General features: G+C 44.1%; 1 protein-coding gene across 4 annotated transcripts in view; it reads right to left on the reverse strand.

The window, feature by feature from the left end:
• LOC116945890 (zinc finger protein ZFPM2-like) overlaps positions 1-26,009 on the reverse strand; it is a 204,134-nt gene that overhangs the window by 177,545 nt on the left and 580 nt on the right. The window lies entirely within an intron of this gene.

Raw genomic sequence — 26,009 nt, forward strand, 5'->3', positions numbered from 1 at the left:
GAACCGACTGCTTTCAACGTACAAATATTTGGGAGGTGTTAGCAAGTTCACATCAGATTACAGGGTAAGCACCCAGAGGGGATGACGGCCAGCGGTCAAGACAAACGACAAAGTGGCAGCCAACAGAGGAGGTGTTACTGAGAGGATGTCTACCACAGAGATGGAATGATGAAATCAGCTCATGTGCAAGAGCTATATGGATTTCTTCAGAGTCAATACCATCGGCAGATGTTGCATTTCGAAAGGCCTTTATGCGGCAGTGGAATTATCGTTCTCTTTGGTTCTTTCGGGAAAGTCACGTGGGTATAAAATAAAAGAAATCACGACTTTTCGGGCGCAACACAAGCGTCCGTCATCAGGTGGGAAAGCCGTGGTCTGCTGCTGAGGCAGACTGTTTTAAAACGGTTTGAAATGGGTGCAGCTCAAGGGTCAATGATAAGTGGGCGGGGCTAGTTATGTTAATGTGAGAAATTAGCATGTGAATGTAAGCTAGGAGAGCGGCCTCCTCGACGAAGGCACGGAAGAGGCCGATCTCCTATCTTACATTCACATGCTAATTTCTCACATTAACATCATGCTGATCTCTCACATTAACATAGCCACTTCCGTGCCCTCGTCGAGGAGGCCGCTCTCCTCCTATCTTACAGTTTCATGCTAATTTATCACATTAACATAACTAGCCACGCCCACTTCTTTATGACCCTTAAGCTGCACCCATTTCAAACCGTTTTAAAACAGTCTGCCTCAGCAGCAGACCACGGCTTTCGCACCTGATGACGGACGCTTGTGTTGCGCCCAAACGTCGTGATTCATTTTATTTAATACCTACGTGACTTTACCGAAAGAACCAAAGAGAGTATGGATTCCTGCGGCCACGAAACCTTCAAATCAAGATGTGATTATCATGGCTAATGATGATGAAATTGGAATTCGCAATCAAAGATGGCAAACGAGAGTGTTGCGTTACTGCTCTGAGTGCCGCACAGCTGCAACACAAACTGGCCACACTTTACACACGTGCTACTCTTACATGATGCGTTCTTGTTTCAAGGAGTAACTTTAGTCTCACTGTTTGCCACCAAAGAATACCCACCCACCAGCTCAAAACGTTGCTGAAATACAGTCGGACAGTTCCAAAATTTAAATTATACATTTGGAACATTTGAATGATGTGGGCAATCGTCAGCACAGTCACGAAGTGTCTTTGTAGCTGGGCATAGAATGACAACCAATTCTAACTGTAAATCAGAGAAAATAATGTGTCCACATTTTCTTTGATAAGAGTGAAATACTCAAAGGCCACTGTGCCAAACATACTCGGACAAACTGACCGTTTCATCCATGCCAGGAGGGTGATGATGCATTACATTTTTTTTGATGTGTCAAACCATTTATTTACTCCATGACTAAAGCATATTTTCGAAAACTATAGGCAATTAACTTTGAAATGGCACCCTGTATGTCTTATTGACATAGTTGGTAAGGGTGCTTTATTTGTGAAACTGCCCAGAACCATTAATTAATTCGGTCCCGAGCGTTAAACCAAATCAGAATCTTCTCAGCTACCGCCCTGAAGAAAGCCACATGCGAAGGTAGCAGTCACTTGACGAGGGGAGGTAGTACAGGAGAGAGAGGTTGCGGATTCACGTGTCCGCACATTTCATCATCCCGACATACTTCACTGGGTGTTCTCCTCACGATACAATTTAAGTCCCACGAGTAAATATATTGATCGAGACGAATTGGACAAACATCAAAAGCAGGGTCTTTCGAAAGACAAAAAAACAACAACAATGAAACCCAGGAAGGCTTCACTTGAAAAAAAATATATATATTTTTTTCATTTGAGGCGCAAAGAGCTTACGTCAAGACGGGAAAATACGGAATGGAAATACAATCGTGAATGCCACGGGGTCTCCTCACTCAAATTAGCGTGTGGTTCTGCTCATTATCCCTGGCAGCCCGATCCAGTGGTATAAATTTCGACATTCCTATGATGGAGACCAGTCCACTCTATAATATAGCCACTGTTAATTTCCCACAAAGCAGGCGAACGATTGGTATTGCTCTACCCCCAAATTGGGTTTTGAACTCACAACCTTTTAGTTGGGAGTCAAGCGCTCTAACCGCAGCGCCACAAAGCCAGACACACTGTATACAATATATACATGTATGCAGTACATACTCAAACAGAACCGCGTGTGTATGTAGGTGCGACGAATGCACGCGGTTAAGTTGCCCAGAGCATTTGCAGGCTGTGCCAGAATGTTGGCATGGGAGGATGGTGCTTACAAACAACAGCTGGTGCTGCATGCGGACATGTGGGTTCATTAGATAAGGCCATAACTCTATGCATGAACTGCTTGGCACATTTAAAGTGATACGTTATGCATCAGGCTTGGGGACTTTCTGCTAATGGCGGTTATTTTTATTTCATTTTATTTTTGCAACTATGTTCACAACGTGGGCAGGTTAACCTTTTGACCGCCACGCACATCCTTGCAGCGCATTTTTGTACATCGCGTGCCACGTAATTGTAAAGATCCGTGGGAATGTACACGAGCAGAGCACCGCATATATTTAAATGTGAAGCGGCGGCGATCTCGCAAAGACGGAATTAGAAATTGGGCACACAGTGAATGAACAGTTTATTAGGCGCGGTTGTGTGGATGCGCGCACGTGCATGTGTGTGTGTGTGTGCAGGCTTCCCCTGCCCTCATTTGATGCACGCTTTAAATGGCCTTTTTAATGTAATATGAACGAAATGATTAAGCACATCGTCTGTGTGCTGATCACAGGTTGTCAGCAAGACAACGAACGCGTGAATTAACCCATTGCACAAGCCGCCGCTATGAGTGCAAACACGCGCGCATTAACCTAACTGCTTCAACCAGACAGCGCAATCTATCGACCCGTGCTCATTCCAAATGGAGTGCGTGCGATGACTCAATTGTAACCTTCTCGACAAAGCAATGTCCTTTATTCAACCGACGGAGCCATTTAAGATATTGCATTAATATATACTCGCAGCGGACATGTCAATATGACGTATTAAGGATACCATATACATAGCCGTAAACCCATACGATTTACCCGTATTCTTGTACTGGGCAATTGAGTTTTCAGGCGTTTCAATATGGGCAATTATTTTTGTCTATTTGTTTGTGTTTCTCCCTTGTCACTGGACTTTGTAGGATGAACATTGAGATTCATAAGGGCACGGGGTGACCAATAAGGTCTGAATTGGTCTGTAATAAGGTAGGGTACTGATAAGGGGTTGACATGTATGTCATATATGAATGTTTTATTGTATCGGGATTTTCACCGTTGTGGTTAGAAAATTCATCTGACCATCTCAAGGCGGAAAGTTGAAATATTCAATGGGGGTCGACGCAGCCCATCATCATCATTGAGGCTGCTAAACATGAGTAACAGGCGGTGGAAAGTCAACGGTGTCTGTCTAATTGACAGATTAGTCCCTGCCATGAGAACGTGGAAAGTCCAACAGTGGCTCAGAGACACCTATGGAGGAAGATAAATAGAGTTCCACCTCATTTGCTCATTTAAATATGTAGGCACTTTGTCTTGATCATTATATTGCGGGTAATTTATATATTTTCGGGGAAAATAACACTGGCATTGACTTATAAAAAGAAAATATATCTCAAAGGATATTTGATGTTCCAGCGCATCCCAGATTTGAACCGCTGACCCTAAAAAAAATGGTGCAGAGGTGAGTGCACAAATCAAAGGGTGCCTTAGCACTCATTTATAATATCTACCCAATTAGTTTTCGTGTTTAAGCTATGCAAATGCCGGAATGTAATTTGAATGTAATATTTTAAATGTTGGCTTTTTAGGCGACTCATCCGAATAATCACATGTTTATATGTCAGATATTTCTTTATCAAATTGAGGCAAGTTTTGACCCACGGTGCGATGATTCTTCACCTCCAACGGAGTGACGCCCATTTGCGAAGCGGTTTCAGAACGAGCGAACGAGGTGCTGAGTGATCGTGGACAACAGTGATCTCCGATGAGCCACACATGGATCATTTAGCCTCCTTCCATGTGCACATCCTGCTCCCCTATTCACCTTTAAGACCCAAGAGGTGATGCTTGTCGAACAGAGAAATACCTTATCGCAATATTTACATGCACTCGTACACATATGTCGAAGCATGCGTGACAAAAATACAGCGCATACCTGATAATGTGGCAATACATTATATGCATGTTTTTTTTTATTTCACAATATAAATTCAGTGATCTAATGCTAAGCTAATTAGAATTTACATGTTTATTTTGTAATGGGAAATCACGTTGATGCTTGCCGTGACGATAACGCATTATAACCTTAACATGATTATATTTCTCGCATACTCTTATATTAGTGCACAACTTTAACATGCAGGGGGCGCTGCAAACCTACACGTGTCCCCTGCATGAACGACGGAGGCGCAGGAACAGACGTTCGATCACGTTGGAATCGATCTGCAGACGGCGGTCTTCTCGCACGGCCAGCAGCTCTACGTCGCCTTATCTCGATCCCGCAATCCCAAACAGGTGAAAGTCCGCATCGAACCGAACCCCCAAGCAAGGCCATCTACTTAACGACGAGAGAAAATTCACACGAAATGTCCTTTATAATGAAGTCTTCCAGATGTAAAATGACATAAGCTGACATATTGATACAAGCTGATATAAGCTTTTTATTGAATACATTTAATTATCTAATTCAAATCATAATACAATTCAAAGATGTTTAATTTTAAAACTTCAAAACGGAGCATCGGATGCTTGCGTGAATGCGTCGTTCCTGTGCAATTTTTTTCGTGACTTTCCTGGCCGAGGGCCGTAAATGGTTGTGAGGGACCCCGTAGGCACCCACGAACAACCCCTAGTTTTAAATATGTGTTCGCAGCACTTAAAACACACACACACACACAAGGGCAAAGATCCCATCGCAAAGTAACGTACAATGTAGGGACAGATGCAGTTGGTGAGCACCTTTTTTTAAAAACGGAGGAAATATTTGCAGAGCACCGCCGATGTGGCCACACGTGCCTTGCCTGTGCTGATGTTGACAGTGCCAACGCCTAACGGAGTGCTCCTCTTGAGCAAAGTCAATCTCTCGGGAAGCCCGGGCTGAGGCTTCGCTTGTCAGTCGCCGCTGGTGTCCACGCATCGTGGCCAGCAGTTGAACCCGAGTTGCCGGGATTGTAGCGCAGAACACGCACGCCAGGCGTTCGCGCACATACCCATTCGAGCCTTAGAGACTGCACGTATGGCACATGGTGGTGTGGCATGGCCAGAATCATGTCCGGCCATCTCCCCCCCCCCCCCCCCCCAATCCCGTCGCCTCCCAAGTCCTGCTCTTTATGCATTGCATAAAGTGTTCATTTAAGTCTGCGTTGATCTGGGTGAGACCCAGAGCGTGTTATCCATGGAAGGGAATTAAGGCGAATTCACAGCGAGTCCTGCCCCTCGCGATACGAGGGGCAGCAGCAGCTCACAGCGTCTGCCGGGCGGGGGCAGGGGGATGAAGGTAAAGCTAAAGGTGTGCGGCCATGCGCACCTTGAGAACCGCTTTTTTGCGTTAAATTTGGTGTCCTTCCCCCGCACCTCCGATTAGCAAGGCTGGCTACGTGCGGTGAAGTTCAACGTGCAAATGTGCAAGCCCTGGCCACTGCAACCATGTGGGATGCTGCTATGCTACGATCGTTAGCACACCGGGCTTGCAATCTGGAGGCCGGAGGTTCATTCTCCCGGCGCGGAAATTGAAAATATACGGTCAAGTTTCTTAAGGCCGCCACCCTACCACCGCCCCCGTTTCTGTCCAGCCAGCGGTATGAACGGGTGCAACCAAGTCGATCAGCGGGTGGTGCGTGGAGGGGGCAAGAGTGTGGGCTCTCGCACACCCCTTCTAAGAAATCTGGTCAGCGTGAAAGAGTAGGCACGTACGGTGCGTACGTACATACAGGCCAAAATACCCTTGGGAGGAGGTATCCAGAGCTCCCTCACGTGGGAGGCCATTCCACCCGCTGGGTTGTGATCGTGCAATTTGTCGGGCTGCTCCCTTAGCTTCACCCAGCATGATCATAGTGCGGCGCACTGACCGCCGGAGCCACTGCTCTCTCCCCTGCCTCCTGTTCCAGACACCCACGCACACCGACTGCAGAGCGAAGATATTTGTATGACTAATACAGCATCGCAGGAAACTAGTGTCGCACTGCACGTTATTTTCGTTTAAGTGTTACATTTCATTTAAACGTTGCATGCGCACTCAAATGGGCCTGCCTGGTCTGGCTTGCACTTTCACAGATTTTATATTTCATGAAAAGCCATTTCATTTCACCCAGCAGGTGTTAGAAATGCAAAGGCCAAAGGTGAACAGCATTAAGAATTCAAATAGTTTATGATCGATGCCTATAATCTAATCCAGGTGGTAGTTTTTATTTCATTATTTAATACGGGATGGTGAGTTGACTCACGCACACTTACAATCCACGTTCTAAAGATTATAATTATGGCCGTGATTCACACCAACTGCGCACTGGCTGTGTGCATTTATAAAAATAAATAAAACGCATATCTTAAATGGACATAACGTAATCTATCGCTGCATCCTTGATCACAATCGCTTCACTACAAAACCCACAAATGCCCTCCGACAAGGAGGACTCCAAGATCTTTGTGAATGCTCTTTGGTCAAATGTTACTTTTTTACAAGTCAAGGTACACAAGAAAACAATTACGTGGTTTGTTTGCATAATAGGCAACAGTGCCATGGCATGCCAACTCAAGCATACGAATAAATGATCATTTGAAAACTCACGGCAAAGTGCGACGATAATCGCGCGGAATAAATGCAACGTAATGAAAGTGAATAACGTCGCAGTTCAGTTGAAATACACCTTGTGTGGCCTGCACGCTTTACGGATGATTTCTACATGGCCAGCAGAAACGCGAAAAACTGGCAATTTAGCCGAGTGACCAAGCATGAGCAGCGAGCACGAAACACAACACATACTAAACAGCAACCTTGACGTTATGACAACAATTATTTTATTTATTACGCATATATATTTTTATCGCTATTTATTTTGTGTGTGTGTGTATGTGAACGTCAACTGTTGCACATATTTCATTACCGATGTCAAATCATTCGAATGCGCCTCGAACAAATGTTCACGGTATAGTATATAAATGAAGAAATTGTAACGTTAAAGTCACACATTGCGTCCGCGTGAAAGAGTGGTATCAGAACTTGTCCAGGATATCCCTATATTGACTCAGCCTTAGAGTAATACCTGGTGTGGTGTTTACATTTCAGCACTGCGAAGACAAAGGTGGCCAGGTGTGGTGCTAGCCACACCACTTCCTCATGCACCATTGCCACCTTAAAAAAGTCCTTGCTGGTAGCACTTGCCCCAAAAGTCTACAGTTCTAATTGGGGAACATTTGTCTTCGTGTGGGACACAGTGGTCAACTCGCTGTTTTGCAACACCATTGACCTGGATTAGATACCTGGCCATGCATAACATAAGCAGGAAACATATTTTTTCAGATCTGTCCCGTTGCCTTTGCAACTGGGCCCCAAAACGAGTACCCGGTGAAGTATATAAACACACCAGCAATTGAGAAACAAATGTGGCGAGCATTCGCCTCTGGCCTCACCACCCCTCATTGTATTCCGTGCCAGCCTTCGGCTCAGAAATGGCACCTGTCCCTGCGGTCTTTAAGGCGAGACTGGACAATCTTTTTTTTTTAATTTGCAGTCTGTAAAGGAAGAGTGGTATTGCAGTAGTTATCACACCGCAGCACAAAATCGAAATATAACTGTTAGACTAAAAAGCAAAGCCCACAACAAAATTGTTATATTAAAAAAAGGTAAAGATGCAGCCCTGCAATTGCTTGCTCATTCCACTGTTGGCAGAGGAGCCTCCCCTCCCTACCACTCCCCATTAAAGGGCATTCTAGAGATCCCCTCTCAACGATATTTGGCCTACTCTTCCATGCTGGCCAGAAATCTTGGAAGGGGTGAGAGTACCCACATTTTACCCCACCACGCACAACCTGCTGGTAGACTAGAAGTGAGTGTTCACCATTTATACTGCTAAGTGTAAAGAGGCAGTGGGGGGGGGGGGGTGTTAAAAAAGTACACCATTCTTTATTTTGTCATACGACGGGGGGGGGGGGGGTGAGAAATGTGACGTCACATCAAAATGCGCAACGTTAAATAAATATAGACAACACGTTCTACTTAATTAAATAGACTTTTAAATACATGTTTTATCCTACAACATCAGAGTGCAGCGGCACATTAAATACGCTACTACAATGACAATAGTTTAAAGCGATTTGAAGCATGTTTTATTTTTTTTGGGGGGGGGGAAGAGCTTTGTGACGTCATATTTGAGGGGGGGGGGTCTGACTTTTTATGACGCAGTGTGACTGGGAGGGGGGGGGGTCAAAAATCGTCCAAAATCGCGTGACGTCATTTATGGACGCTGCAGCATCCCATAAACTCTCATGCGGCATGACTTTCTCCGGGTCCACTGGTTGTTGGCTTGTGACGAGAGAACTGCCACACGTGATATGGGCCACTTGGACGAGCTATGTCACGTGTGGTGGGCCAGGTCGCCTCCGAGCTCGCAGCTCAGTGGGCTTGACACGGTTGTGGCTTGGCTCTCCAACACACCGGTGTGCTGCTGTACTAGTGACGAATTGGCCACGTTCTAGTTTACGTGACAACCCTTACTAGTTGGCTGCGTCTGGTGGTGGCGGATTTTTAACAAAACATTTATATATTTACACGATCTAACCCCCCCCCACCCACCCCCACCCCCCCCCAAAAAACCTCTATTACGGATGATATTGGTCGCGAAAGCCTAAGTGTTCAACTAAATGGTATATTGATTACTTTAGCTTAATATAAAGTAGACATGTGTGCACCGGTATAATTCCACTGTGTGCAATAGAAGTGCCAGTTTGAGGGGCGTTATCCATGGTCATCCCATAGTTAAGCTAGCTCCCGCCACGGGAATGTCGAATGCACACCTCTCGAACCTCGAGCGCTGTCCCGATGATCATTTGAGCTGCCGAGTTACTTAGACAATAATTAACTGCACGCGTAAAAAAACAAATACAATTATCCTCAGAAAGTACAAGTCATAAGGGTTTTCGTTGACATATATAATATTTCGCAGCTGTATCTTCTCGTGCGTACACAGCGTTGGTGTACGGTGCTTTTTTCAGGAATATTTTGCCGGTTTTTTCATGGATTTTCTGTTTGCACAGTCACATAGTCACTTTAAGATGTTTTTCTTGTTCGTGTTTTTTTTGGTTTGTTTGTTGTGGTTGCACCCGATTCAAGAGCTGAATGGCTCACAGGGCTATACCAAAATAAATGAAACTGAAACTAAAAACATAGTGACGACGACGTCATCGCAACTGACCTGCAAGAGGGTGGTTCAGCAAAATCTTTGGTGGGGCGGGGTCGGCACTGCAAGTTGACAGGCAGGGGGGGGGGGTTGTCTTATGCAAATATACTCGGAACGGCGGCTTACTATTGGCCATGGGATGGTGACAGCGCTTCGTGGGGGGGGGGGGGGTGTTTGAGTCACCCAATGAGACGACATCTCATTGTGTCGGAAAAGCACCCCCAATTGATTCTATCTGAATTCAAAATAAATAAACCCACTTAAATAAGTCAATCGTTTATAGTACGATCAATTGTTTGAACACTTTTAAAAGGCAGTTCACAGTTGTTATTGAACTTATTCAAATATAATACAACGTTCACTCACCGGGTATTGTAAAGTGAATTTCGAGGTAAATGCCACCCCAAATGCCCTTTTTTAGAAGAGCCGAAACTGAACGTTCTCTATACTAAATACACTAGAGCGGTGTAGCATCACTAATTGTTTACCTTTATATATGCAAGCTATGCAATGTTAATCTGGATTAAAAACGTATTTCCTTAAAACGTATTTTTGTGTTTAGTTTGCTGACGATCCCCCGCCACCGCCGATTAGCACGGTTGGCTACGTACGGTGCGAAAGAAGTACAATATGCATACGTAAAAATAGTTAAAGCAAGACTGGGTTTTCGACCGTATAATGCAAACACAGCTAAGGCAAAGACGGCAAAAAGAAAGTACAGACGACAGCATCCTTTGTATATAATTAGGCACAGGACCAGTCGGTTTATTAACACATGTTCTATTTTTAAAAAAAATGTTAAACAAAAGTAACTAAGTGATGAGTTTATTTTTCTACAAGTAATGTGTTTTGTGTTGGGTTAGAGCGTCAGAGTTCAAATCCTGGTTACAGTTGACTCATCGCCATTATCATCGTAATCATCATCTCTAGGATCAGTAAAATAAACACCATCTGCTGAGGCTGAATCAATTTGTGCAAAGAAGTCAACAGTCGACGGCCTACGTGGAAGGCAGCTCACTGCCATAGAAACGCGTGATTTCAGCACTGGCTGAGGACCAGCAATTTTATCATTGTGTCTACGTTGGCATTCCTTCAAAACAAGAGACAATTAATCTCCATTGGCTGTTACCTGGTTAAATAAAGGACATTAAATGACACATACGTAGAGCAAATAATCAAAAAGCTAACAAAATGCACCGACAGTGCATTTCCATCTCATCATACCCTTATCACAACCATGTTTGTCCCACTATACTGCATGCCAGATGGCCAATAGCATTAGATTTTCCTGGGAAAAGCAAAAAAAAGACATTAAAACATTCAAGCTGGCACCATTTAAAATGTGGTAAATTTCACAGGGCCCAGCCTCTTGGAAGCATTGCTTTGGGGACAGCAAGACAGCCAGGAATTGAACGAAGCAACATTGCATGCACAAATACATTGCATGATGCCACAGCCTTGTCTACCGAACACTGTGCTCTGTGCGAGATGTGCATTCATTTTGTACGCTAAACTGGGCTCAGCATGTCCACACGACTTTGCATATCGCGATCATGTGCAGTGAGTGATGTAACGATAAGTGGCACTTTGTGGGAAGTCAATGCAAAATGTCCTATGGAGAGGCCACATCTTGCTATGGTTCCTGCAAAGGTTCCTGCCATGATAATGTGGACTTTCCACGATTGGCTTCTTGGCCACCTCGCTATGCTCATAAGAGCGCGGAATTTGTTCTGAAATTTAAACTTCAGTGAAAACTCAATACTTTCATCAAAAAACACTGTGGCCTTAAAATGAAAAGTATATGAAAGGCAACGTTTCTGGCAACGGACCTTCACCTCAATTCGAAGGCTGTATGTTTATTCCCGGCCATAGACTGACTCGGCCAATCATTCCTCATGGGTCGATAAAGTCAGATCCACTTTGTGGGAATTCGACAGTGGTTAGGAATATATGGTGCCTGTGATAGGAATATGGAATATCCACTGCAGATTCAGCGGATTCCAACAGCGATTATGAGCATTACCCCACACTCAATTGACAACAGGAACATTTTGACAACATACACACAGCTGCTATTGACTCCTTGTTGTCCATGTCAACGTACATTACGTTATACTTCACATTAGTCCAAGCCAGCCTAAAGGAATACAGACAAGGTTCAGATATATGGTGTGCTCGATGATAAATTAAACTTGGGTCACTAGGCATTGTATCACAGTGCATTCAATAACCATCAAATCACCACTCCGCATACACATGCACTTATCATATTCTGATGCACTCTGATGCACTATGATTTTCTTGATGTTATAATGTAAGTCAGTCTCTCTATTTCTGTTGGGCATGCTCTGACAATTCATCGTAATAGCCCAGAGCTACAAAAGCATATGCTTTCTTGGGGCGTTTAGGCATATAGTACTGTGTATTTTGTTTTTTTCTGGGTCCACTTAAAATAATAATAATAATACTGTGATAAGAATAATAATTGTACAGCCCTTTGTCAATCCACTGCTGGATGAAGGCCATACAAGCCACGAAGGCTGTTCTATGACCATACTTCACTTAGCTGGTCAGTGTAGAGTAGTGGGGGGGGGTTAGAACCCAGGTCAGATGTCACCCGACAATGATGTCATCCATGGCTGGGTAATTGACCCTGGATCACTGGGTTCATAGCTCCATTGCGCTTACAACTATGCCACCCATCACTCCTTTCCACCCTCACTCCGTGCTTAATTGGCATTATTTTGTACAAAGGTGTGGCTCCCTAACACTTTACTGCCTCCGTCATGGATAAGTGAGGTACGTTTCTTCGAGTGCGCTGCGAGACCAAGAAAAGACCTCACTGTGAAAGTAAAAAAAAATATCTCTTTGCAGTAATGAGCAATGGATGGTGATCATCTCCAAGTGGCAAGCACTGAGCACGTGGTGGAAAGTACACATTACAACGGAAGGGACGGTATACGCATCGTACGACCACTGTTCACAGTTGCACGCGGTGGTACTTTGGTTCCATATGCACCCATAAATGTGATTGCCACCCGTAATTAATTTCAAGCGTGCTCTCGACGTCATGCCACGGGATGGAGGATGCAATGGGAAATTTCACAGAGAACAGCTGCGGAAGATATTTTTCACAGGGCTTCTCCCAGAAAAATCCCCAAAGTGGCTTGTGCATCCTTTACACAGGAGGAGATTCACTTTCCCATGCACTCTCCCATGAGATTGTCACAAACAACCTTTAATTCTCAAAGCTTGAATTTTGCCAAATTTAGAAACAACATTTAATGGGATTTGTTGTTGTTAAGTAACTGTGTTGACCAGGCTGAGACCATCAATTCCCTAAACTTGAGAAAACCAGTTTAATCACAGGCTTCTTTACAGATTTGAACCCACAATCTCAGCAGTGCTCGCTGAGTGATCTGACCTCTGAAGGCTCCCAGCACCACATGTACTCATGCATATTCATGAGAAAGTAAGTTCCCTCGATGTCGGGCTGCGTATATTAAGCTCACATTCGGAGACCATCGGCTGGGCGGCACTGGTGTAAGGGTGCTCGACTCATGGTCAAAAGGGTACGAGTTCAACTCCTGGTCGGTGGTCAACGCAACAAATCCGCTCTCCAGTTGCAAGCGGCAAACTGCGATTGTCCCAAGGTGAGGCCAGGCCCTGCCATGGGTCAAAGTGGAATTCCCCACGACTGAATCGGGGCAGCCACAGCTGGCACGGATGCAAGCTTTGCCCAAATCTCACCTGGGCATGGAGACGCTGTGATGACTCTGAGCAGTAGTACAAATGCCTCTGTTGCTGCTCCTATTGGTGTTTTATTGATTTATTTTACTTTCCCGTCAGAAACCCCTTAATGTGTTGTTCGTGTGCCTGCCAAATGAACTGAACACATTTGAGCCCGTGAGGGATATGGAGCAAAAAAAAAAACAGGCCAGGACCTAAGCCAACACAGCTCACTGCTTACTCAGTCACTCAGCCTCTGCCTCGCAAGGGCTCATTGCGTACAAGTCTCTAACTTCTGCCCAGTCTCCCTTGGGGGACGCGGCGAGCGTTCGAGAGCCTGACCTACAGCAGCGGAGGCTTGCGGCATCTCGGCTGAGAGCGCGAGAGAGAGAGAAACAAATGGGCAACTTCCTAAAAAGATGTAGTGCTAGCAGAGGTGAGCTTTACAGCTGGCCTCCAATGCAATTATGCTAACATCTCCTAAACCCCAGTGAAGGTTAACTACCCTCCGATGCATATAATGTGCGCAGGCAAATGCTGTGTAACTAGAATACATTAAAATACGGGTGAATGTCTGTGCATGTGTAACAGACAGAAGGAGGATGTGTGTATTAGGGTATGCGTGCACGTATATATATACATACGCGTGCGTGTGTGTGTGTGCGTGTGTGTGGCAGACAGATGGAGCATATGAGTGTGTGTGTGTGTGTTGCATGGGTAATGGCACAGTGTTTGGCAAACGGCGCTGATCCTGGGGACCTGCGTTCGATTACCGGCCATCCCACGTAACATCGGTTGATGTTTGAAACTCGAATGGACACTCTCGAGGCCAGCGGAGCCAGGTGTCTGGTTTCTGCTGCAATGCTTCCCGATGCGTTTTCAGTGTGCACAGCGTGTTGTCCGGCACGATGTCCGACGTTTTGCACCACGTTGCTGAAGCATCTGCAGCAACGCGCAGTGCCCAGCCAAAAGCCCACACTGGAGAACTCCCACCCACCCCCAACTCATTATTATACTTAACGTCGGCAGCGGAGAGGCAAAAGGTGCATGGAAGCGCAGACTGTTTTGGCAATATCATCACCCATAATGTGGCGCTCGTGAACAGCGCTCTCCACCACACTGTAGCGTACGTGGATGTACGCACGAGGTACGTATGCTTGCGAGGTACGTGCGAGAAGTCGTCAATGATTTGAGATCGCAATAATAAAACTAAATCCATCATGCGTAACAAAGGGGTTCATTTGGGTGCCAAATCTTGTGCAATCGTTATGTAGCAGTGTAAATGCATGACGTTAAGTTTAAAAATGTTGTACCGGTTTTGTAAAATGCAGCACATGGCATTCTTTGCATAGTTTATAACATTAAAACTTTAACAATCATTTATATATGAAACTAGCCTTTTGCCCGTCCGAGGACAGGTGTATTGCAGTCAATCTGAAACTTGCAAGCGAAAAGCAGACGTGATATTAATTGCATCAATTCGTGTGCAATTTGTAAGGGCGCGGTGACACGGACCTATTTCATGCTAAGGTTATAATCCCTTGTTCATCGTGACGTCCTTTTTACTTTGATGTCTCAACAGCGTTACGGAGATCACGTGACGTGAGGGTTCTGCCTATGTAGTGAGGGTTGTCAGTTGACGCCGAGGAGGGGGGAGGAGGCGCCTCGGCCCCCCATGTGGAGTGACGTCAGCTGTTAATTATTATTAATGGGGGGGGGGGGTGTCCATTTGGAGGACGTCACCTTGTAGTAGGTACCGTATGATTATTAATGAGGGGGCTGTTCGATGTGGAGTAACGTCACTTGCGCATGATTATTAATGAGGGGGGAGAGTGCTCCATGTGGAGTGACGTCACTTGCTCATGATTATTAATGAGGGGGGAGAGTGCTCCATGTGGAGTGACGTCACCTGCTCATGATTATTAATGAGGGGGGCTTGTCGACGTGGAGTGACGTCACGAGCGTTACACACGGACATTCTTGGCTCATTATAGTAGTGAATAATAATGGGGGGGGGGTCCATTTGGAGGACGTCACTTGTGCATGATTATTAGTGAGGGGGGAGTACTCCATTTTGAGTGACGTCCCTTGCTCATGAATATTAATGAGGGGGGCTGGTCGATGTTGCGTGACGTCACGAGCGTTAGGGACATACATTCCTGTGTGATTATAGTAGCTACCGTATGCTACAGTCAATAGACCATAAAACAACGGACATGGTTTGTCACGTAGTTGCACACGACAAGCTCCTTATCGCCTAATTACAGCCTGAAAACAGCAGTAGCATCTCTATGTTATTATGGCAGGGGGTGAGACTATCCATGGGGCAATCACTGCTACTATCGCTGTGTTGGTACACTTGTGTTATTGGCATCTGATTGGAACAAAACAAAAATCTTCCAGCAGACTCATTGATAGGTTAAATGAAATCACCAGTTTAACACGAAGGCTTTCACGACCAATATTGTCCATAATAGGTTTTTTGGGGGGTTGAGATCACGTACATGTGAATGTGTTGTTAAACCCGCCACCACCCGACACAGCCAACTAGTATGGTTCGTCACGTAAACAAACCATGCCAATTCGTTACCAGTACAGCACACCGGTGTGTCGGAGAGTAAACCCACAACATTTACAATTCGATTACGACGTTTCGTCAGTAATGATGATGCTAGTTTAAATAACCGGTTGTAAAACACGCATTGATGGAATTGGTCACGCATCCCAATGCATGACCCTCATGAACAATAGTCTTGGGCCTCAGTGAGGATTTACTGGTTAATGGGCATTACAATATTAGTACTCATTATATATACAAAAAAAAATCGTACGCGTTAATCTCTCTGGGAATGCTATAGCCACAGAGCGTCAACCAGTACCACTAAGAGCATGGAATTAATTCATCCCAGCAGTTATTGCAAGGCACCACGTTAGTCTCAGAGTAAAATAAATAAATATAATGGCAGGTAAAATGGGCTATATAACTACGCACGTATAATACACTTTACCAGTGCCAAAGGTTATTGATGTCATATAAAAAAAGAAATTAAATCTAAATATATCTCAACGCGGGCATTTATATGCAATGTATTATGTTCATTGCATTTCATCTCTTTGTGGATCATTTCGAGAAGGCTGAACTTCCACATGATGCTCTCAGAGCACGGGAGTTTTGGACACAGATATAATGTGCCCTCGTTTAGAAATACAAGGAATCTGTGGCAGAGTGGTAACTGCACTTTGCTACGAACCCAAGGAACTGAGTTCAAAACACGGCCAACGCTAAGATCAGCGGCGAGTCCCCGTTCACAAACCTGCACTGACCAGCGGGGTGAAGTATGCTCGAACAACCACCGACATTGGCACGTTATTAGAAAACCTCCGTCCAGCAGTTTGGATTTGACAAATGGCTGCATACTATTATTACTGCATATGCATGCATACATACATATGAATGCACGTATATAATATATGGTAAATTCCATGATAATGAAATTGCAGCATGGGGTGTTGAACCTAAATCACAAATTTAATAGTAGAATTTAGACTTTTATAGCTTGTAAGTGTTCTTAAACAGCAGGTTGTTCCAATATAGGGGTGGAACGACAGATAGATTTATCAATTAATACAGATCCTTGAGCTCACAATAGATTCCCTGCAGCATGGTTGTAAGAATAGCTTTTATTAATTCAAATAAGTGTATTGCATACGTGATGGGTTAACGTCATCCTTGCAGCCACTAGAGGCGCTCACATTCACCGCGATCTTAAAAAAGAGAATTGACTTCACAATCGAAACGCGACCCTGAATCGTAACAATTTATTGAACTGCGATGGGGGCCAATCGTTACAGGCCTTGTGCGAAATATAAAGAGCTCATTCCGGTGCCACAGCGTTCCAAAGCGTCCGTTTAATTTGCTTTGTAATGCCATTACCGCGGCATCTTCCACCCATTTGCGCGATCGTCGGCAAATAGAACATCCGAACTTTCCACGTTCCTATGGTTGGGACCAGTCCATCCACGGGACGACCTACGGTATAGATTGTTATTCTCAGAAGGACCCAGGAGGTTGTATTCGAGCGTCCCTCCCCTTGAAGTCGCACGCTCCTCCCGGAGTGCCGCGGCTCTATTACACGCGTGTGCGTTTGCGCCTAGCGTGCGGAGGTAAGGGCTGTTAGCGAGCACCCATTAAAGCTCGAGTGGGCACGCGATAGCGTGGTGGTGTGTTGCTGAAACCGTACACGCCGATGTTTACAATTATGCCGCACCTCCGATTAGCACGGTTGGCTTCGTACGGTGCGAAATAAGTTCAACATGCATACATAGACCAGGCAGTGATTTGCAACGATGTCGACGCTACGCGTACACTGTTTGGTACAATGCATATGTACATATGAAAGACACCATGTATATTTGCATGCAAACACAAAGCCTCAATATACACTTTTTTTTTGTTCGAACAAACAGTCGTTTGCAGAAGCTAAATCAATTATTTAATAAAGAACCCGTTTATATTCCTTTACATTCTGCAATATTTGATTAATATTGTCGCACGGTATTAAATAATGCAATATAAATGCATTCCCTACAGATTGATCCCTCATTCATAAATGGCTACGATTTGTCATAACATATTCACACTTGCACGTAAAAAAAAATATATATGTGTTAACTGGCGAGGTGGTGCAGCGGTTGAGCGAGCAGTACACAAGCGGAAGGTTGCCAGTTCCACTCCGGGATGGCGGTTGACTCGGCCCATCGTCCCCTTGGGTGGGCAAAACGAGTTCCACAATGGCAGGAACTTAAAGGTGGTTATCCCGTGGAGAGACGCCATAGGAATGTGGAATTCCCTCTACTGGCTCGGGGGCTGTACACGCAGGAGGTGAGCAGCACCTCAATGCCCATTCAATCAGTATCAGAATCGTTATTTACCCTGGAAAAAGTCGATGAGCTATGAAGCTCTTTTTTCACAGATGTCTAGTAAAGGGCAGAACGTTAGTTGGACTTTTGTTTTAAACATGCACGGGGCAGTTCTCATTTCCTGTGGCTGGGGTCAGCCATTGGTGGAATTTCCACATTGATATGGTGAGGGACGTTCTGTCCATATGATGACCACAACGTAGCAATTATTCTGTTGATCACAGACGTTTACTGAGCTAAGTCGTCCTAGGACTGGGATTTAAACTCGACACCACCCAGTGGGATAATTGTATGTCCGTGCATGCCCTATGAGAGAGAGCGGTGGCACAGCAGTAAGGACACTGCGCCACAGCCTGGGTGACCCGAGCTTGATTCCTGGCCACGGCTAACATCAGTGCAGAGTAACATTTGAGCCAGTCCATGGATCCCACGTCACCAACCCGCCCCAGCCTTGTGAAGGTTGATCTGACAACCACCGTGACCAAAAACTAAGCAGTGGAAGTCTTCATCCAGCAGTGGATCTACAAAAGGAGCTCCGAATTATTATGATGATGATTTACATGCTGTATGTATATACAGTCAGGTATTACTAATTGTTCGAGCGTACGACACAAAATCGGAAGGTTTTAGCACTCTGAGATGCAGTTTGCATTTAAGTGCAAAATAAATAAATAAATCCGCATCTTTATCCTTGAAGTTGAGATTTACAATCATGGCCAGGGATTGACTCAGGCCTGTGTCTCTTAGCAGGCAATACCAAACGAGTACAAGTTCATGGGAAGTCAAAAGTGTTAATTCTTGGGCGTGATCGGTTCCCTGCCATGGGAATGTAGAATTCCCACGTCTGGCTCAGGGTCATCAATGACGGTGAGGACAGCCCCACGCAAAAAGATGATGCGATTGATTTCGTCTACAATGCACTGGTGATGTCTCGCAAGTAATTCTCCAGGAGTGAAGTTATCAAGATTCAATGCTCAGTTTACAAAGGAGATGGGTGGGGGGGTAGCATAAAGGCAGTTATAATACCAAACAAAGACAAAGATCCCCCGTATAGCCTTAACAGACTGTTGGAGCAAGTGCTGTTAGCGAGCACGAGGGGGTGGGTGGCCAGCATCATACCTGACTGCCTTCATCTCCAAAGTGGCGATGTTTTTACACACCGCACCAGCTACTCATTTGAGGCTAAGGAGACCTATGGGAGGCCCAGGACCGGTTCAGATATTTATTACTGGTTTTGGCTGAGAGCGGTAATTGAACTCAGGACGTCAGGTTCGTAGCGCGGCGCGCTAACCGCTACACCACCGCTGCCCACAACACACACGCACAAACACACGCGCAGATGCTCAAAAAGCCACATTTGGTCAAATTGCAGCCGGCTTTGGGTGAGCATCAGAGCATTCCTCCGTGTTCGGAGTTGGTCAGAGGGGGTGGGGAGGAGGCGTAAGCAGAGCTGGGGGGGCCGAGGGCGGGGGGGGTGGCGAGGGGGGGGGGCACTTGGGCTGATTTATCAGGGGCACACAGATGGCACAGGCGAGATGGAACGATGCGAAGCCTGGCACGGGGATGCCCGCCAGATTTTGCCCCATCTCCTATCCTCCGCACGATCTGCTGATGTATCACGCCAGCGAGTAGCATCCCATAATTGCCCACACCCCTTCGGCCGTCTTAACCCTGCGCTCGCCACCGTGAAAACCTCCAGCGCCCGTCGCGGCCCGCTCCGGGAGTTGCGTCCACGAAGTCAGAGTGGGTATGGGGGGTGCGGGGTTTCTCTCCTTTTGTGTAACCGACCAGCGCTCACCACGCTCATTGCGAATTAAACAGTGGTCGACCAGATATCCCATTTAATTTATAACTCGGAGCGGCACCTGTTCACGACACCTTAACCGAGCCCTCGCAAAAAAAGAAAACCAACACCGCCCCCATCCCTCTCCGAGCCAGCTCGCATGAGAATGCCGAGACGCCTCGGATTGGAAAAGTGAGAAATGTATTGTGCACAAAATGCTGGCGGTGGAATGCGTCACAGTTACAATAATGACACCAGCAATGGCAGGTACGGGTACACGTGCATAATTATCCCGTTTTCACGAATGCAATGGGATTTCCATTACATTACTTAGAAATTACCCATTCGGTTATGTTTGAAGATTACCTTTCATTAAAAAAGACGAATGCCTACATTAAAAAAAGAGTAAATATGTTTTTCATCGGCTTACAGAGGTGAATCACTCAAGGCCCACTATTTTACTGCAGTGCAGTTGTTTCCAAGGTTAAATCAAACCGGTACAAGTGCATTTGAAGAATCTACGAATAAAGGTAACAGTGAATGCGATTACTTCGAAATTGTCAAATGTGGGATGACGTTGTGACTCCATACAACTTTGAGTAATCAGTAATCAGAGAGTAATTACAAAGAAAACCGTCTGAACGCCGCTTGGAGGCGAGTTGGCGGGTGCCAGCGTATGCATTACTTAACTGTTAGTATCACCTCAACAAGCCCCAACCTGCACACCTGGTAACAAACAAAGCATTGAAAAGAGCTCATCTAAAAAGACAATTTACACCCAGCTAGGCATAGATTTTTGTTTGTTTTTACTTTCGTGGGCTCTACAAGATTAACGTCAACAGGCGAGTTGCTCTCGTGACAGCCTGTCCATCATAGCCGTACTCCGGGCGACTTCGAATAAGGGTCAACTTTGCGAATGACTGTAAGCTCGTTTTTTTCAGGCTCTAAATAAGCGAAAGATCAAAGGGGGGTATTTAATGCATGCTGTATACAAATGCATCAAATGTGCATCTGTGTGCATGTTTGCAAGCATCTATTCCTGCAGGAATCAATGCAAACGGTGAAAGGTCTCACACACAGACGTTATGAGGGCACGAACGACTGTGAAAAGGTCACACAGGTCGTGCAATTATATTTGTAACATCATCTCAAGTGTTTTGAAAATTTTTAATTGTCGAAGAATACATTTACCGAAATTAAATATTAAAGGGAAGCTCTTTGCACCCCTTAACATCACAATTTGAAGTTAATTAATTGTAATTTCATGAGCTACTTGTTTTCAAAGACAGTAAAGTTTTAACCCCTCCGGGATGAGCTTTCCCTCGTCTAAAGAAACTGCAGCCAAACCAATAATAACCATTACGTGTTTGTATTATTTGTTACAGACATCATACAACCCTACAGGAATTTTAAAACTTTGGAGTGTGATACTAACATTTAATTTCATTCCATGGCACAACACATTGATGGCAATTCCAACGAATTTTATTTCATTACAGAAGCGGAGAACCATGGTATTAGATTTCTCAACGTGCTTAATGTATATCACGAATACACTGTGTATCATGCATGCCCTTTTCACGTCCTACATCTCACCTTTGGGGATATGTGCTGATGGTGTCTCTCCCGGTACCAAAACGCCAAATGCTATGTGAAATTATATCATTTAAATACTTTATTTGCCCTTACAAAAGGGTAATATTGCCATTTCGGTACAACTTATTCCGCCGGTGGGCTACTTATCATTAAGCATGGCGTGAGAGGAAAACGCAATTGCTATCTACGTAAATATGGACAAACATTTTTCAGAATAACAAAAAAAACCAATAATGACAATATTGCTAAATTCAATTTAATCCCATTAACATTTGAATAATGTGTTTGGATTTAGATTTATTCTCATAAAGAATGTTTGGGGCTTTTTAAATGGAAGTATTGTCATATTTAACACACTAAATAAAGCTATATTGTACACACAATATTGGCACAATAATGTTGCCCACTACAGTAATGGCATTTCCCCCCCCATTTATGAAAATGTTCCAAACATCCACTTGAAAGCTTTTTCGAATGATAATTATTTACTTTACCCATTAAGCTGGAATGCATGGCCGATTTGTAAAAGTCTATTTTCCGTCTGGGCATTACACTGGCAGAGTGTCATCTGCCATAACAAAGAGACTATTTCTCAATGTGCTTAGGGGATACATGACGATCAATTCCTATGGCAACTCTTCATTAAAACGAACTAACTATGCGGCCTTTACATACATATTACATCGTCCAATCCTCCACCTCGGCAAAAAAAAAATCGCAATTAGGTACGTAACGTATGAAGTAAACAATTTGTGTAATGCCGTAGATGCATTCACGTGAATTCAGATGTGTGTCTTGAAACCAAACAGTATGTGACTATTGAACAGGACCACTCACTCTGTATATAGTCAGCGGTGATTTCTTTAGCCCTCTTACATTTTATATGAAGTGTATGTGATAAAAAAAAATCATGAACATATAAATGCATTTGCACTCCTTACTCGGATGAGAAAATGGTAGACGGTTAAGGAGAGCCGGCGGAGATTGCGTTGGGTTTGCACTCACACACCACCACCATCACCAACATTTCACTGTATGCCTTTAAAAATATGCCCTCGTCTAAGTTAAAAAATGTGCGATTATGATGATGACAATACTCTCTCTCTCTGCGGTGCATCCTTTTGTGCAAGCCCCCTTGTGTGCAATTAACAATCGCGCCTTCTGAAACGCGCTGTGCCAGAGTCAGAGTCTCGACTCTTGACAAACTCTCTCGAAGTTGCCGGAACAATTCGGCGCGATGAGCGGCGTTTCAAAGGCTTACATTAAGTCACACGATTGAGCAATCTTTACGTCCCCACGAACATGAGTCACCGCATGATGGCTGCATCTAAGCGCAATACGTTTGTTGGAGTGACACGGCTAGAACCCCGCTGAATATCTATAAACATTGGCAAATTACTGAAGGTGGACTAAGATCAAACTGACGAAATAAAGAGGTGAACAACAGCAGAATGGAGTGATTTTAGAAGGCTGAAATTAATAATGAAAATCAGTAAACTACAGCGCCCGAAGGTGAATCGTTTCAATCACTGCACATTGCCATTTTATGGCATCTGAACACGAAATGTACACACAAAGAAGACGTAAGAAAATCTAGAAAGTGGAAAGGCATGGAGAGATGCACTCTAGAAATTACTCTGACAGACAGAGAAAAACGCGTATTCGGAGAACGAATGCAAAATCTCAGACATCGCGTTGGCTGTATTGACGTGGTTAAGAATGGTAAGGGTGCTTGGGAAGGACACGGCTACTGAAGAGATGAAAGTCGACGGACAAGGCCAGTAATGGAATGGAAGCTGAAAGAGAGAAGACGACCACGTGGGCAGATAGAGCAATGCGATCAGTTTAAGTGCAGGAATGCAACAGTTTCAAGATTCGCACGGCCGTGGAGTGGTAGTGACAATAGTAGGGAGCCTCTTATCCACCACTGGTTAGACCATGGATTCTGATGATGATGATGCTGCACACCACAACACCTTTACAAACGCAATGACCAAAAGAACACAGCGGCTACTTTGATCAGTTGTCTGTCTCGGTATGCTTTAACAAACAGCACTGCTCTATATATTGGCCTCATTCCACTCATTCTATGAAGTAAACGTTTGCCACACAATAGTTTACAGTACAATACGTCATTATAATCCCAGTACAAACCAAAGCGTTCGTAGCGATATTTTTTTCTTGACGACTTACAGGCGTAAAACTTTACATCAACAACAGGGTTCGAGATGGAAGCATTCATATACAAGGCATATGTTTCCTGTAAATTACAGACAGTATATACATAGCTACGTTTTTGCATTTTTGTATTATTCTCCAACAATTAAAATAGGTATTGCATGTTCTATCATGTATGGAATTATTCCGATACATGTCCTTGGCCGATGCTTCACAGTTGTCAACATGCTCACTCTGGAGCCAGTGTTAACATTGTAAAGCGTCCAATCACCCATTAAATGTTTTTGTGTGTGGCATTATTATCAAAGCCCACGTCTTTTGCGAAGTATAAGTTCTCGACTCTGTGGCATCGTTTTTAAGAGCAGCGGACACCATGTGCCAAAGTACTAACCCAAATTCCAATTTAAAAAATGGCAAATAATAAAACGTGACTTCCATTATGTAACCGGTTATAGCATATTTGTCAATGTTTTTTTTTTACATTCTAACACGTGGATCTATATACCACTTAAATATGATTAACCACATGGACACTAGCTTGAAAAAAAGACTTGTATCGATATGCAGTTAATTTTGTGTGCATTACAAGGACAAATAATGATGGCATATTTTTTTTTCATTTCCACAAATTGCACGTGTTTGAATTGCATGCACACGCGGCAGGAACATGACAAGGTGAGGAAATGTATATATATTCTAAATTGAGGGTTGTGATTACTCACCACCAGCTAAACAAGACATTCAATTAAAAGCGGTGAAATTATACCGTACGATTATCATTTCATTCAAGCTTATCTGCAAACACCAGCCTGCCACATACAGCAACACTGTACCCTTAATCATTAAGCCTTAATGCAACCTCACTTATATTCATTAAATAATACTACTGTGTAAAACGTACGCCTTCTAATTAAAATTGACGCGTGATACGCGATGCATTTACCAGTGGAAATGCAACAATCACTGGCTGCGGTTTTTAGTTACGAGCATATCCACAATTGTCTTTTCAACCTCCGGGTAGTTTCAACACATTTCCTTTGGGAATATTGTCTCGTATTGTGTGCATACTTCATACGTGTTTTGTTGATATGTACACACGACATGAATTAATACGCACAACCTGTAAGCAATGGGCTTGACATCTCAGGTGACAATCCACGTGAATTTAAACAAAACACGGGGTTGGTTTATCTATTGTATGCATGTCGGCATTTAAGCCTCGATATTACACACGCTGTTCGTTTGGGACCATTGCATTTTCATTTAATTATCCTACAGATTTTAATTAAAACAAATGCCTTACATTAAGTTGTGCGTCTTATCGCCTAGTATTAGCTGCTATTCTACTTTAAGATAATCAACCTCCCAGGGAACATTCCATTACAGTATTTGCATATGATAATAATTGATTGTATAATCCTATTTCATTCCAATACGCTGACACAGCTTGTGAGTATGGAGGCAACCAATGCACGTGACAGATGAATTGCAAAGTGCTTCCGGTGAACTGTGTAGAATTACAGGTATGTAGCATATGTAATAGGTAATATACAGGTGTGTGTGGAGGTGCATCTCATCGTACTTGGCAACACACACCTGTAATGTTTCACAGTCAGTGTAAACTCTCAGCTTTGCTTTAAATGGCACTTTGATCAAATAAAGGCATATCTCATCGACGTGAAAAGTACTTTATCAGCACACGTATAGAACTGCAGTGATCTCGATACAGTTTACACATCCACAAAAGTAAATATACATTTAGCACGTGCGTGTATATATATGGCAGCCATTAGAGATACAACATATGGAGGTACAGGACTGTGACTTATATGCTGTGGTTGCCTAAGTGATTGTATGTGTATATATAGTTATTTAATTTTGCTTATGCACATCATCTAAAAACAGCCCAAACATACACATAACCTCCGGCTAATAAATAGAACATTGGCACAGATGCACGCAGAGACCGAGATCACTGACGAGTATACACATAGGCCACGTTTTAATTGCATAATTGAACAACTGTGAACTTACATGAGCGAATGCAGACAGGCGATGACACACCAAGACATATGCAAACGCACAATTAAACTGGTCGAGATACACGCGTAGATAATCACGCACCAACAGTGCAAACACACACAGACGCGGTATTTACATACACACACGCATACAAGGTATGTAATGTAACACTGTTGTGGATGTCTTTACAGCGTCCTGCGGAAACGAAGGCTTGCAATAATACGATCCTTTGTAATTACTCAACAGCATTGCCCTTCTGCAATGTCAGTATGTGTGAATGCGTGTTTGCAGTTATCCACGTTTTTCAGGCAAATTATAGTTCAGAGACCACGCAT

This window comes from Petromyzon marinus, chromosome 25 (assembly GCF_048934315.1).
Source record: "Petromyzon marinus isolate PM22_M1 ecotype Great Lakes invasive population chromosome 25, UKy_Petmar_22M1.pri1.0, whole genome shotgun sequence".
In the NCBI taxonomy this organism is placed as follows: domain Eukaryota; kingdom Metazoa; phylum Chordata; class Hyperoartia; order Petromyzontiformes; family Petromyzontidae; genus Petromyzon; species Petromyzon marinus.